The following is a 15,948-nucleotide window of genomic DNA, read 5'->3' as shown; positions in this document are numbered from 1 at the left end:
TTATGCCACCCTAAAATAATCAAAATGGTAATTTACTTTATATGTGTTGTGACAGTGACTATCACACTAATCCAGAAATGTGCAGGTACCAATTACCTTTTTTCCCTTGCTCTCGGCGTGCAGACCCCCTCCTCCATGTGACTATCCTGTCTCTTTGATACAAGATCACAAGTGCATTTCCAGTTCCAATGCACTGGAGATCCACCATGAACAGTAAATGACTAGAGATGAGTACAATTTCCTGTAAATAGATTTGTGCAGCAGAATTCTACAGAAAGACATAGTTCTGGCATCACAATTTTCAGGTTCCACTTTTACTTTTCCATTCCTGCTAATATTTTTTTTTTTTACAGTTTCTTATATAGCGCAGCATATTCTTCTTTACAATTGTATTACAATTGCGCTTTACAATCGGAAACAACAGTGATAAAACAAACTGGGTAGGTACAGACCGACATAAAGGTAGGAGGGCCCTGCTCGCAAGCTTACAATCTAAACTACTTAGCACTGCCAGCCCATCCCCTGACCCTACAATTCTCCCATAATTCTGTGCTCCATCGCCTATTCCCTCCAATACACTGGTAGAAACATTATATTCATAAAAACAAGGTAGAATAATCTGATTGGCCAAATGAAATGTTTTAGATGTGCTTCACATTCCTTGATCTATGAGAGTGGTACAGAGTGGTCTCATTCCCCTGTCGGATCGAGCGACAGCTAACACCTTCATTGGAATATGCAGTGATTACCACTAGATGTGGAGGATGGGTAAAGGAGTATTTTACATTTGGGAAAGACCTTAGGTATGTCTTTGCCGGAACAGTCCAATAATGTATCGACTGACCCGACAAGTTTATTAATGTGAATAAGGAAAAAAGAGAAGCGTGAAAAAAATGAACACTCTAAGTAATTTGGTTTGCTTATTCAGCAGTGTTCTTAAATAGGACCCCCTGAAGGAGTCTATTTACAAAAGCTTGGAGAGGAAAGGGGATCCAGATAATGTATCAGCCAACAGCTCCTAATTGTCATTTTTCAAACCCTGACTGTAACATAGCCGTGGACCCTGGTGATATTAACTGTAGATGGTGGCCACACTTCATTCGGCGACCCAGTACTTTAACTGACACCTCTCAAATTTTTTGGGGGGGACGGTATGCGACCCACCCCCTTGCCCCTCCCTTGTTCCCGCAGCCATGACCCCATTATTGTATTTCCCACTTGATGGTAGGCATCAGAATTCCCTGTCCTTGAAAAGAGAAACATCATCCAAATCAGTGGCCCCGCAGACCCCACAGAGGAAGGGAGTCGCTGAGTAAAGTGTGGGCACCGGGGGTCCGTAGGGCTATCGTTCCTCTGCTGCCTGCCTGTTCCGCTGCTGTCCCCCCCCCAAGAAAAGTTAGCCCCCCCTGCCTTACCCGCTGCCGCTTGCCGACGCTGCCTCTGTAATGACACGCATATCATATAATTCCAATACTAGACTATTAAATGAATGCAATATTAGCATTCATGTAGCACACCTGAGTGACCTGTGATATGTTATGCATTATGTGTCTCATGCAGAAGAGGAAGCAAAGTTAAGAACACAAGCAGATTTGCACCTTTTCAAAACTATGCTGCACTGCAGATTTTTAATAAACAATTGAGCATACAAATTTAATGTGCTTATTTTTTGATAATAATTTTATTAAAATAATGTGAAAAGGCTATTTTCACATTGTTTTCCCATTATTTTAATATATCCAGAATGTATTAAAGAGCTTTCAGAGCAGTGTTTGGGAAAAAATGTCTTTAAACACTTTAACTAAGTTTATTGTATATGTATAGTAAGTAATATGGCTTCTCTCCACCCATTAGAATATTACCCCTGAGGAAGTCGTTTTAACGACGAAACGCGTTGGGTCCGTTTCCTTGCATATATAGAACCGAATCTGTTTTTATGAAGCATTGTAATAAAACTGTTGATCAGTGATTCTGAAAAAGATTGCTAATTCGGTTTTTTATATTGGAAGTTGGTGGTGGAAGTTTTTCTAGGGGCGCACTTTGTTCTTTACTGTCTATTTTTTCCCATTTCTACCTGTGCATACACCTGTCATTGGACATTTTGACATCTATTGGAAGGGGACGCATTTGCACTTTACCCTGGGACCTTCACCCTCACGTCTTCTGCGGTGGTGCCGCAGATTTGATAACCTCAAAGTTAGCCCACCGCAATCCAGCTATAGGGTGAGGTATTCTTTTTATTTATAAAGAACCCATTGAGATGTCCATGTGTACCCTGTATGTATAATCAAATGTTTTTAATGAAATTTTGTCATTTTAAAAAATATTGATGTCAATAAATGTTGTTTTAAACTTTAACAACTCACACATTTTTATTATAAAGTTGCGCCAAGCAGTGCCATATATCCACCATACACAATTCCAACTATTGTTTTAAAAGCCCATTTATTTAAAAAAATTAATTAATTTTTTTGTGATGTTTTCGGAAATTAAATAGGTTAAACAAAAAAATGTAAAATGTTAGAAAATCATATAATAATAATAATAATAATAATAACAACAACATTGATTGTCAGAATGTTGATATTAGGGTTATGCTGCAGGCAGGATGTTTAGGGTTAGGCTGCAGGTGGAGAGATTAGGTTTACACTATTGTATGCAGGGGAGGCTCCAGAGGGGAGAGCGGTGGCAGGGAAAGCGGCGAGGGAGCGGGGGCCGTTCAGAGGCGGAACTACCATTGGTGCAGAAGGTGCAGTAAACCTGGCCCCTGAGGACTAAGGGGCTCACAGCTGCCCCTGTCACCCTCTTTATGTCACCCACTGTTTTCCCCTGTCACACACTGCCTCTCCATTTCACCTTCTGCCTCTCCCACTGCTGTGTTGCATATTGTGAACTTGGCTTTGGGTGGAGGAGGGTGGCCCAAATTGTATTTTTGCACCTGATCCCACCACTGCACTGGTTCTACACCCTCCAAGGACTGTTCTCACTACTGGCACCCACTCCATTTAACCCTGGGTAGGGGCAAATAAATTGTGATCCACCCTGGCATATTACTGTATGCTGTGTTTACTATGGGGTAAATGTGACATTATTGTTTATGAGGATACTAATGTACTGTTCAGTTGGACAAGATATGTGACAGTTATGTAGCCTCTTATAGCGATCAATATAGCTCGTTATATTGCTAATCACAAACAATGCAAGAAATATAATTAAAGAAAATGAGTGATATTCACACTACACACCCATACAGAACAGACCCTTGCTATATCCTAATTATAATTTCTTATTAGTTACTACATTTAAAACGACATTCTCTCAGCAGTAAAGATAGAATGTATTCTATAAATCCACACGTGAGATTTTGCCACTGGAATTCTGACTCAATGGCTCGTAAATCTCACACATTGTTTAAGCAGTCAAAAAAAGGAAAATATTTTTGAGAATTTATCTCACATCATATCACCTTATATGGAATTCCCCCATACATAGAGATAATGTAGAGTATATACAGTGCTGGAAGACTCGTACATGAATCCTCGCTTACGTTAACAAGCATTATCCTTATTTTCATTAGGAATATTTTAAGATAGATGTATGCAAAAATAAAAAGTCTGTGGTTGATTTTGCATTTCTGCAGCAGGACGGTAGATATGTTGTAATGTTTGGACAGGTTTTCAAAAATAGAACATAGTACTAAATACTACTGTACGTTGTCAAGCAGGGACATAAAAAGTCCTTGCTAAGTAAAAATATAAAATAGATTAGTCCCAACCATTAGTGTATATTTGTTCTGAAACTAAGGGCGTATTGGATAGAAAAAAAATTGTAAGAGGTAAACTATCAAGCAATCAACTTTTTGGGTTGTTAGCCACAAATATTAAGAATCTCTTGAATGTAAGTAGACAGGACCTTCCAGCCCCACATGCAGGTGCATCCTCCAGAGGCTTCTATGGGGGATGCAATGCTGCCAGAGTTACCAATATTGGTCTCCGCAACTTCCGCCATCTCAGTAACTATTGGCTACCCTCTGCACCGCCGGAAAGAGGGTACACCAGAACCCTCTCCAGAAGTTGCCACTGTGAGGACCCCCAATGATCATGTATACCTGTTAGGTCATTATAGTTTGGAGGTGTGCTACCACTGGACAAAAATTATTTATAAAGAACCGAGAAGAGGGAAAGCTGTCCTATATGTGGTGCGCCTAGTTTTGATAAAAAATAACTTTTATTTTAATTGTTTAAAACTGTGAAATATATATAAAAAAACAATAGCGACATAGAAAAGAAAGGTACTCTTTACCTAGAAGGGCGCCCATCGCGGGCATCGCGGGCAGTACATTAACGGCCGCGACGCGATGCCCGCGATCACCGCGATTTCCCATAGGGGTCAATGTTAAATTTAGTGGTGACCGCGATTTTACATTCAATGCTTCAATGGCCGCGATTTGGACATAGTAATCAATGTTAAATGGGCTACAGAGCCCAAATAGGCACAAATAACCCTTAAATGTCCCCCCAAATTTTTAACGCCACCCCACGATCCACGCCAACCCGAAGCGTGGCGAGCGCAGCGAGCCCTCGAGGGGCGGCGGTACGCGTCCTCCGACCTTTTCATGCCCTACTATCCACGTCGGCGTGGAGTTGAGAATAGAATAGTGTGGCGAGCGCAGCAAGCCACCGAGGCCCGAAGCGTGGCGAGCGCAGCGAGCCCCGCGAGGGGACGCGGATACCTTCACAGTTATACGCGTCCCCTCGCGGGCTTCACAGTTGTCCGTGGCGACGCGGACACCTGTGAAGTCCGCGAAGGGACGCGTTTACCTGTGAAGGTATCCGCGTCCCCTCGCGGGGCGCGCTGCGCTCGCCACGCTTCGGGCCTCGATCGCTCGCTGCGCTTGCCACACTATTCTATTCTCAACTCCACGCCGACGTGGATAGTAGGGCATGAAAAGGTCGGAGGACGCGTACCGCCGCCCCTCGCGGGCTCGCTGCGCTCGCCACGCTTCGGGTTGACGTGGATCGTGGGGTGGCGTTAAAAAATTGGGGGGACATTTAAGGGTTAATTGTGCCTATTTGGGCTCTGTAGCCCATTTAACATTGATTCCTATGTCCAATCGCGGGCGCCGTTCTAGGTAAAGAGTACCAAAAGAAATTCACTACTATCACTACCGCTTACCTGTAACTCTGATCGCACCAGAATTAGCCTCAATAGGTGGTGTTGGGTGGGGTGAGGACATTGCTGGTTAAGTATGGAGTGAATTGATACTTAACAGAAACTTTTATTTTTGCTTGTCACACTGAGATTTTAAACATAAAAGTATGTAGATAAATGTGCAATACTTACATTACAACAGGGCATTCAGCTGTTTTCCAATATATCAAATAAGTTTTGCACCAGTTCAGAGATGGTGGAGATGGACCACTTACCACCAATGCTGGCAACGGTGGAAGTGGCATCAATCGCAGCCTCCGGGGTGGAGCCAGCCACCACCCTCACAGGATCTCCTCTTCCTGGTGTCCCTGTCTAGCAGGCATTACTGCTCCCACAGTTCCCGGGGGAGATCTCATTAGACCTTGCTTGGCCCCAACTCCAATGGCTCTAGGAAGCACTCCCACCCCAGTGCAATCTATTGTTCCAGAGCTGTGTCTCCCCAGGACTTAGCACTCCAGGCTGCAGCTTCATCACCCTATTGGCTAATGAAGTCCTGGGGATACCCTCAGCTTCTCACACTGAGAGAGTGGTGCCTTGACTTTATAGTTTAGTATCAGTACAATGAGGACATGCAGGAGCATCTGCCAACAACTTTCTGGATGAGAGATAAAGAACCATCCAATTAGCTCCTGTTATTTTTCAAACACAGCCCTTTAAATTACAGAGAAAAACTGATTGGTTGGTACTTTTTTCTCTTCACTTTATCTCTCTCCTAGCTTTGATGCCTCTTCACCTTACAGAGCAGACAGTGCTGTCTGTTGCGCTTCCATGTCTTTGACCATGGGACCATAAAAAGCATAAGGTGCATTAATTTATGACATTCATTCAGTAGATTGAGTTCCCCCCTCTGACCATTGCCCCCCTAGATAATTGCAGCACTGCACTGCAAGAAATAAGCTTATCTGGACGGGTGTGGTATAGGGTTCCGACAGTCGGGATCCCGACGTCATTAGCCTGACGTCGGGATCCCGACTGGCCTGACTCAGACAGCATGGCGAGTGCAATAAAACCCCTTGCGGGCTCGCTGCACTCGCCACGCTGCGGGCACGGTGGAGAATAGCCGGTGGGAGACCCCCACGAGGGAGAATAGCCGGTGACCATCGGAAACCCGTCTGTCGGTGTTTTAACAGTCGGGACCCCGTCCGGCACCCATCTGGACAAATATACTGATTATAGAATTATACATAACTTCATGTTCCTTTTATATATCTAGCCGGTAACAAATAAACTGCAGAATCACTGAATGATAAAGTAAAAAAAAGCCCCTGGTCCCTGTTCCGAAGGTCCAATTCTTGGGCACTTTAAGGGCTAGATGTATCAAGCTTCAAAAAGTGATAAAGCGGAGGTTGAAAAACAACCAGCCAATCAGCTCCTACCTATCATTTTTCAAACCCAGCCTGTAACATGGCAGTTGGGGGCTGATTGGCTGGCTGTTTATCACTTTCCATTTTATGACTTTTTGAAGCTTGATACATCTGGCCCTTTGAGAGACCAGGTTGACCAAGTGCCTCTTTTTTTTAGAGGAACACCAACAGTAAAGTTATCAGGTTGACGACTGATCTTCTAAAACGTTGATTAGCTTCAGTACAGATTTGCCAACAAATCATTGGCAAGGTAATATAATGAAAGTTTGTCTATATAATTCTATTAGTATGACAGTGAATGAAACACAGAGCAAATTAAGTAACAGTGATGGATAAGTGCAGACAGTCTCAGGAACGCTGTATGACTGCAGACTCCTATGTCAATAGGGCTGACTACAGCTGCTGGCTGGAAGTGTGCAGTCTATCAACAAATGCTCTCTTGCCTGCACATCAGCGTTGGGTACAAACCATGACCTAGGTCTTCAGACTTGTGTCACAGTTAAAGTGAACTGACCGCCCACATACAGTGGATGAAGTCATTCTGTCTCCAAACATTTCTCATCCTGTCATAGAACATCACTGAACAACATTGTTACTAGTCCCCAGTAAGTCAATAGGCTGCATTCTTAGGGCAATTGGGTCATGAATGTGTATTTCTTGGACTGGACGTGATCTAGGTGCATAGGTGAGAGTGTAAAGGAGACTGCAATTCTACCTTACACATACTCTGGGCCTGAGCCTACACAAAGACATACAGATCAGTATTGCATTCCTTCCCTAATCCTGACCCTAACTCAACCCAAAACCCAAGCTTGTCCCTATCAATAATATCATAATTACTAACCCAAACTGATAAACCCTATACCAACACTAACACTGTCCCCAATACCATTACAAGCCTGGTATGAAAGAGGACAAGGTTTCAGACATATCAATGTACACTGCTGCGGGGGCATGTCATAGTCCGCCTAAAGGTTGAGTCTAGCGCCACCTATTGGCTTGCCTATTACCCCCCAGAGCTCTGACCTGCCATGGTACACAAGGGGTCATGGACACCATACATACATAGGAGGCAATGCCAAACTTCACACACATATATCATAGATGATATCGCTACTAATGTAAAAGGTAGGCCTTTTGGGGCTGTTTCAGACACGCTTGTAGAGGGTTGAATTAAGCCCCTTCCACAGTGTTTGGGGTTTGCACATGTGCACACTGTGGAAGCGAACAGATTTGGGGAGTTTCACACTCGCCAGGCCGTTTTCTCCAGAGGGAGCGGGTGGGGGGACGGACTCATAAGAAAACTAGCTATTCCCCTGGGAATTCCGGCTTGGCGTTGCCTGTTCAGGGCTGGTGGTTGACGGTGGGAGAGAGATCTGATGTGGAGGTGTCTGCTTTTAAAAGGCACCTCATGCTGCATTAACATACAGAACTAGTACTGGTGCTACAATGGAACCCTCACTGATAATAACTTCAAACTGAATAAAGCTTCTTTATACATCTGCAATCCTAGGACGTAAAATCCCCCTAGAGGGTGATTGTGGTAAATCTTTGTTTTGGATCAGGGCTGTTTTTTTTTTCATTTTTTGATAATTAATTATTAAAATAAAGAGAGTGAGCATTTTACAGAATATCAAAAGAAAATAAACATGACAGGTACAATCAATATAGTGAAATGGCAGACAGATACTATTCACATGAGATACAATCCAATTCAAACAAAATAAGCACAGAACATATAGAGCATCAAAATTGACAAGCGTACTATTTTTCGGTACTTATGTAGTATCGGATCGGATCGCATCGCATCGCATGCAACCAAATCATATGTGATGCGATGGTCAAGATTTTTCCGTAGGATTCAATGTTAAAATGGTCTGAGTCCATTTTAACATAGAATTCAATGGGAAAAAGGGGTCCTTTTCCTTTCCCCACTATCCAAGTGGGCATGGAGTTGGATATAAACCTGTGGCGAGCGTAGCGAGCCACCGAGCCCGAAGCGTGGCGAGCGTAGCGAGCCCCGCGAGGGGACACAGAATACTTTTTAAGAAATATGCGTCCCCTCGCCACGCTTCTGGCTCGGTGGATCGCTGCGCTCGCCACGCTATATAAAATCAACTCTATGCCCACTTGGATAGTGGGGAAATGAACAGGACCTTCTTAACATTGAATCCTATGCAAAATCGCATCGAATCGTATCGCATTGCATCTGATTGTATGCCTTAAGGTAAGGCATACAATCACAAAATCGGACGCCCAGATACTACATAAGTACCTATTTTTCTTATATTGTCAAGTTATGTAGGGGACAAACTAAGTATATCATACTTGCCTACCCTCCTGCATTCTGCAGGAGACTCCCTGAAATAGCAGCAATCTCCCTCTCTCTCTCATTAGTCTAGCAATCTCCCTCATTTCACCTAGCCCACATTACACTATTACATTTTGGGGGAAAAAAGGAATGAGAGATAGATACATTTACATTGAATCATCAGCACCATTTCCCAGCACTTTACCAAGCATAGTATATCTTTCTAACTGCTTTGGGGCTCATCTACAGTTGGATAGAAATTATTTAAAAAGATTCCTCTCAGATGTAGCAGTACACACCCACGCTTCTAGGTGCCACGTTCACAATCTCTTTTCACAATCTCTCCATATATGGAACTAGACACACCCTTTAAGTGAAGCATGACACATCCCCTCAATGGGGCGCTGTGCAAAATTCTACTACCAACTATAATCTCCCTGAAACTAGTTTTGTATTAGGCAAGTATGAAGTATATAGAGTAACTAAATATCAAAAAACTTAGATGCACGTGTTTCTACATCCAAAGTACATTCCACCCAGTCCATCTGAAACAAATGCGTCAATCTAGATTGCATGAGTGTAAATAAAATACGGTCAGAGTGTATCCATTGTGACAATATGGTCTTTTTTGCCACCGCAGCTATTCTTGCCAAGAGTAAGCGAGTACCTATCACTGGTTTAGGGGTGGTGGGTGCAGGATAGTGATTCCACAAGGCCCATGACATGGAGATCGAGAATGGGATATGAAGTAATTGGTGATATAAGTTTGAATCTCATCCCAAAGCAATTGTACAATATTACATGACCATAGAAAATGCGCAATGTCGGCATTAGGCGTAGAGCATTTAAAACCGTTAGAATTGTGAGCAACTCCTGTGATGTATCTCAGTTTTGGGGTGTAGTGCGCCTTGTGTAAAATGTTGTATTGTATTTCTGCAAAGGAGGTAGAAACTAGTTGTTTATTAAGCTTGACTGAGCGTCGTATTATATCTAGAGTGGTGACGATCAGGACTGTTTAAAGTAAAAAACAATATATACAGCTTGCACTAAAATGCTATCTGTGAAAAAATAACATAATAAAGCATTTAATCCATATTATTTTGTATTACATTATATTTATAAAAATATAGTACAGCACAAACAGCTACATAGACACTTACTCTAACCCCCTTAAGGCCCCAGAACTCACGACTGCCAGCAGCTCCTAGGTGCGGATTTGAGAGGAGGAAAGATCCGCTGCTGCTTCTTTTCCTGTGGTCAACATTCCACCTGCCCTGAACTGGTGGGGGGAGATCGCCGCTCACACCTCTACTGTGTGCCGTGCCGCAATGCCGGCCAGTCATTTGACACATTATTTTAAAATTCTAATAGCCGCCGCTGCCGTCGGTTGGACGTAATCATACATGCTGCACGTCCTACCTCCTGATCCGGTCCAATGCGCACAGTACCGCGCATCGGATTGGATCAAATATCACATACACATGCGATTTTGGGTCGATTTCACCCGATTTGTCGGCCCAAAAGTGGCAAAATCGGGTGAAATCGGTCCAAAATCGCATAGTGTATGGGCACCATAAGACTCTTCTTTCCTCTCCATTTTTAAATTTTTTAAATATTCAGTAATAAAACAAATGTACAACTCTTTTTGTCAATGTGTATAAAAAAGAATTAACGTGCGTAAAAGATATACGCTATAGGAGCTAGTTTTTAGTATTGCTATATTTATATTTTGTTATTATTAATCTGTGATACTATTTTCTTTTTTAATATCAAAAGTTAAGTTTTAGATCTTTTACACCACCATGTTCTATAACAGCGCCCCGCAAGAGTATTATATTTTCCTTCTTTGCATTTTTTTTCTTTTTTACTTTTGTATTCCCTTAACATACGATTCTGCAGGGCTGTTCTGCAGGATGACAGCTGGTAAAACTTACTGTAGCTGTGTATCTATGCAAATCTAGTCTACATACTGTACATAGAATGACATTATTCAGACATTATTCCATGTTAATTCTTTTTTTTGGAGGGGGGACTGAAAGAGTAGGAAGACTCTTCAAATCTACTACGGCTAGCTGGATAACATCCTGTACCAGACAGGCTTCTATGAAGAGATCAGTAGCACATTTGCTCTGTTGGCCTGATTCACAATTGCAAACAAACCAAGCGATGGTGATAGATCTGTAGTCTGCATTTGCAGGTCTTCTGCAAGATCGTTTTCAGTGACCCTTAGACGCAACATGGCTGACCTTCTGCCGCCATTTGGGATGAGAGTTGAATGGTAGGGGCAGGTTATGGAAAGTATGATACTTATTGTACACCAAGAAAATAATATTGTTTTGCAGAAATTGTGTCACAGACTAATCTCTGCAGAATAAAATAGATTTTGCCACAAAGTAAACATAAATGATATGGTTCTGTCTACAGTAACTTCTGTGATATCACTTACAGTGGTGTAGCTAGGTGCCATGGTGCCCGGAGCAAGGGTATATTTCGCGCCCCCCCCGCTCCTCCCGGTAATAAATTGGGGGCATGGCTAACATGTGTTGGCATGTTACATTTGAAATATATAAGACACTTTAACGGAATCTGCTGCGCTATGTAAGACACTAACGGAATCTGCTGCGCTATATAAGACACTGTAACGGAATCTGCGGCACTATATAAGACACTGTAATGCAATCTGCTGCGCTTTATAAGACACTGTAACGGAATCTGCTGCCCTATATAAGACACTGTAACGGAATCTGCTGCACTATATAAGACACTGTAACGGAATCTGCTGCGCTATATAAGACACTGTAACGGAATCTGCTGCGCTATATAAGACACGGTCACGGAATCTGCTGCGCTATATAAGACACTGTATTGGAATCTGCTGCGCCATATAAGACACTGTAACGGAATCTGCTGCGCTATATAAGACACTGTAACGAAATCTTCTGCGATATATTAGACACTAACGGAATCTGCTGCGCTATATAAGACACTGTAACGAAATCTGCTGCGTTATATAAGACACTGTAACGGAATATGCTGCGCTATATAAGACACTGTAACGGAATCTGCTGCGCTATATAAGACCCTGTAACGGAATCTGCTGCGCTATATAAGACACTGTAACGGAATCTGCTGCACTATATAAGACACTGTAACGGAATCTGCTGCGCTATATAAGACACTGTCACGGAATCTGCTGCGCTATATAAGACACTGTATTGGAATCTGCTGCGCCATATAAGACACTGTAAAGGAATCTGCTGCGCTATATAAGACACTGTAACGGAATCTGCTGCACTATATAAGACACTGGTGCCCATTACACATGACTCACCGCAATGCACATTACACATTATGCGCACACCGCAATGCCCATTACACATTACGTGACTCACCGCAATGCCCATTACACATTATGCGCACACCGCAATGCCCATTACACATTATGCGCACACCACAATGCCCATTACACATTACGTGACTCACTGCAATGCCCATTACAAGTTATGCGCACACCGCAATGCCCATTACACATTACGTGACTCACCGCAATGCCCATTACACATTATGCGCACACCGCAATGCCCATTACACATTATGCGCACACCACAATGCCCATTACACATTACGTGACTCACCGCAATGCCCATCACACATTATGCGCACACCGCAATGCCCATTACACATTATGCGCACACCACAATGCCCATTACACATTACGTGACTCACCGCAATGCCCATTACACATTATGCGCACACCGCAATGCCCATTACACATTATGCGCACACCACAATGCCCATTACACATTACGTGACTCACCGCAATGCCCATCACACATTATGCGCACACCGCAATGCCCATTACACATTATGCGCACACCACAATGCCCATTACACATTACGTGACTCACCGCAATGCCCATTACACATTATGCGCACACCGCAATGCCCATTACACATTATGCGCACACCGCAATGCCCATTACACATTATGCGCACACCGCAATGCCCATTACACATTATGCGCACACCACAATGCCCATTACACATTATGTGACACCGCAATGCCCATTACAGATTACGTGACTCACAACAATGCCCATTACACATTATGCGCACACCACAATGCCCATTACACATTATGCGACACACCATAATGCCCTTACACAATGTGACGCACCATAATCACCACCTATGAATGGTTACAACGCGGCGTAGCAAGCCGTAATTCAGCAAATATTACTTTTCTACAGCTAAGACAAATAAACACATATTAAAAGAAAAGAAAATAAAACATTTGAAAAAAGTTATTTCAGTATAATAATATTGCTGCTGCTCACCATAGAGAAGCTGCAGCAGCAGCCAGCATGTCTTCACATAAGCACATGTGGGGGAGGGGGCTGAAGCAAAATGTATTGCAAAGTGAGAGACTGCAGGTGGTTCGATTTGGGGAGTACCTCTGTCTTGTGCTCCGCATGTAGTTGATGCAGTGCCTGCCATGCAGTGCCAGTGGAAGAAGCAGGCAGGATGGAGGAGGACATCGAGAATGAAGGAACTAGAGAGCACAGTTGGGGGCGGAGCTACTTCAGAGCCAAACTGATAGGGGAGCCTGAGGGGTCTGGAGTGCTGCTGCGCTGCCCGGAAGCCAGAACGAGCAGCAGCAGCAGCAGGAGGCAGGCGCCGGGCAGGGCAGTCGCCGGCGCACGGCTGCTGCCCGCCGTTAGTGTGTATGATATACTTGATCATTTGCGGAGGGGGGGCGGGCCGGCGGCGCCATTCCACCAGACGCCGCCCGGAGCATGAGCTCCGGTGGCTCCGCCCTCCCTACGCCTCTGATCACTTATATAATATACAAGATTGGTTCGTGACCATATTGAGATAGATAGATAGATAGATAGATAGGTAGGTAGGTAGATAGATAGATAGATAGATAGCTTATAGAAGCAAAATCAAATCCACATCGAATGGTTTTTAGGACACTTTCGATCTGCATTCGATTCAATGCGTGCTCCCGTTTTCACAAAATCAAAAAGAAAAATAGACTGTGCAGCCAAGGAAATATCAAATTTGATCCAGTAAATCAAATGTGTACAATGTACCATGAATGTAAATCGAATTCGATATCGATATCTAATGCAAAAGTATAGATCTAATGCCAAATTGAATGAGAAGCTCTAATGCCAGATCTAATAGAAAATTGAATCTAACATCGACTCTGTAGCCCTGTGCACACACATCGATTTGCTTTTGATTCGATGTTAGATTCGATTTTCTGGCATCGATTAGATCTGGCATTAGATCTTTCCATTCGATTTGGCATTAGATCTGTACTTTCGCATTAGATATCGAATTCGATAACGAATTCGATATGCATTCATGGTATATTGCCCACATTCGATTTACTAGATCGAATTCGATATTTCCTTGGCTGCACAGTAGATTTTTCTGTTCGATTTTGTGAAAACTGGAGCGTGCATCGAATCGATTTTATATCGAAAGTGACACAAAAACCATTAGATTTCGTTTTGGATTCGATTTTGCTTCTATAAGCAAAATCGAATCGAAAATCGTGAAAAATCGATGCATGTGTACAGGGCTTAAAGCAAAACGAAGTGTGTGTATAAAGCTATAGATAGATTTGATTTCTATTAGCTATAAACTATTTGACCTACTCTGTCGTTTTTTCTACTCCTTATTGATTTTCACTATTTTCTATTCGATTTTCCATTCGCTGTGCATTCGATTTACTATTAGATTTGCTATTATATCAACACTGGCTCCAGCCAGGAGATGGACATTAAATCAAATGCTGCAGGGAACACATTAGATTTGCACTCTCTACTATTAGATTTGCACTATATAGTCTTGGCTGCCAAGACTATTTTTTTATTCGATATACACTACACTGGAGCGCGCATTGGGATCGAATCTGCATCGAATTTAGAAAAACCATTCGATGCCCATTCGATTTTCTATTCGATTTTGCTTCTATAAGTAAAGTCGAATAGAAAAATAGTGCATATCTCACCGTGTGTATGCTCTGATAGATAGATAGATTTGACTGTGTTGTGATGATGTCCAAGTTGTATTATTCAGACACTTAAGTAAAAAATGATCTAGTTGGTGAATTACTACAAGAATCACAGTGTACATAGACGTCCTTAGTTAGTTATACTTAATTATGTTAAAAGTCAACTGATGGTTGTTCGTCTTTTTGTTTGAAGAAAGTGTATATATATATATATATATATATATATATATATATATAGCCTCTCATCGAAAATTAAACATTGCTTCTCATTTCTTAGGATCTAACTTGATGCAATAGTTTGATACCTATACAGTATAATAGGATATAATAGTAGAAATTGGGAATTGAGAGGACACATTCCGTTTTCATTATGTTTGTAGCGTACATCGGACCATGTAAACCACATTGCTGCCCTATAACTCCCTGTCCCAGCTAGTCCATATTTAGTCCCTCCCACCTTTCAATGACTGACACAGACCAGCTGGCCCGGCAGGTATTGAAAGGCTTCTCAAGATTTCAGACACACTGCAATGGGGAAAATTCTCTAGACTGTGTTAAAAGGATGGGGGGAAGGGAGGGGTGGATTTGTTAACATTGCAGGAGTCCAAAAGGTGATGAGATTCACAAGAGATGAAACCAAACCAGCATTATAACCGCACATCACCAGTGATGGCTCAATTGGAATCAACACATTCTGAAAGTAGTAATGCCTTGCCCATCTGTCTTTATAGAAGGGTTACAAAGACGCTAAAAGGAAAGGCGTAATTACACACACATTAGATTAGTATGGGCTCCATTAGTATATTAGTATATTAGTATAGGAGGCACTTCACAAATACCTCTGAGGGCCCACACTGAGCAGAAAAATATTGTGGTATTCAAACTCCAATCAGAGTTAGATCCAGAAAGTAATGGAAAAAAAAACCCATATATATAAAGTAACAATAATAATATTATCAGAAATTATGGGGCTAGATTTAATAAATATTGGCTTTAAAAGCAGACATGCAATCGCAGGGGACTGCCAGTCCACC

Source organism: Crinia signifera, chromosome 4, assembly GCF_055691185.1.
Source record: "Crinia signifera chromosome 4, ASM5569118v1, whole genome shotgun sequence".
In the NCBI taxonomy this organism is placed as follows: Eukaryota; Metazoa; Chordata; class Amphibia; order Anura; family Myobatrachidae; genus Crinia; species Crinia signifera.
The sequence above is the reverse complement of the archived record's forward strand: the minus strand, read 5'-3'. Positions refer to the sequence as shown.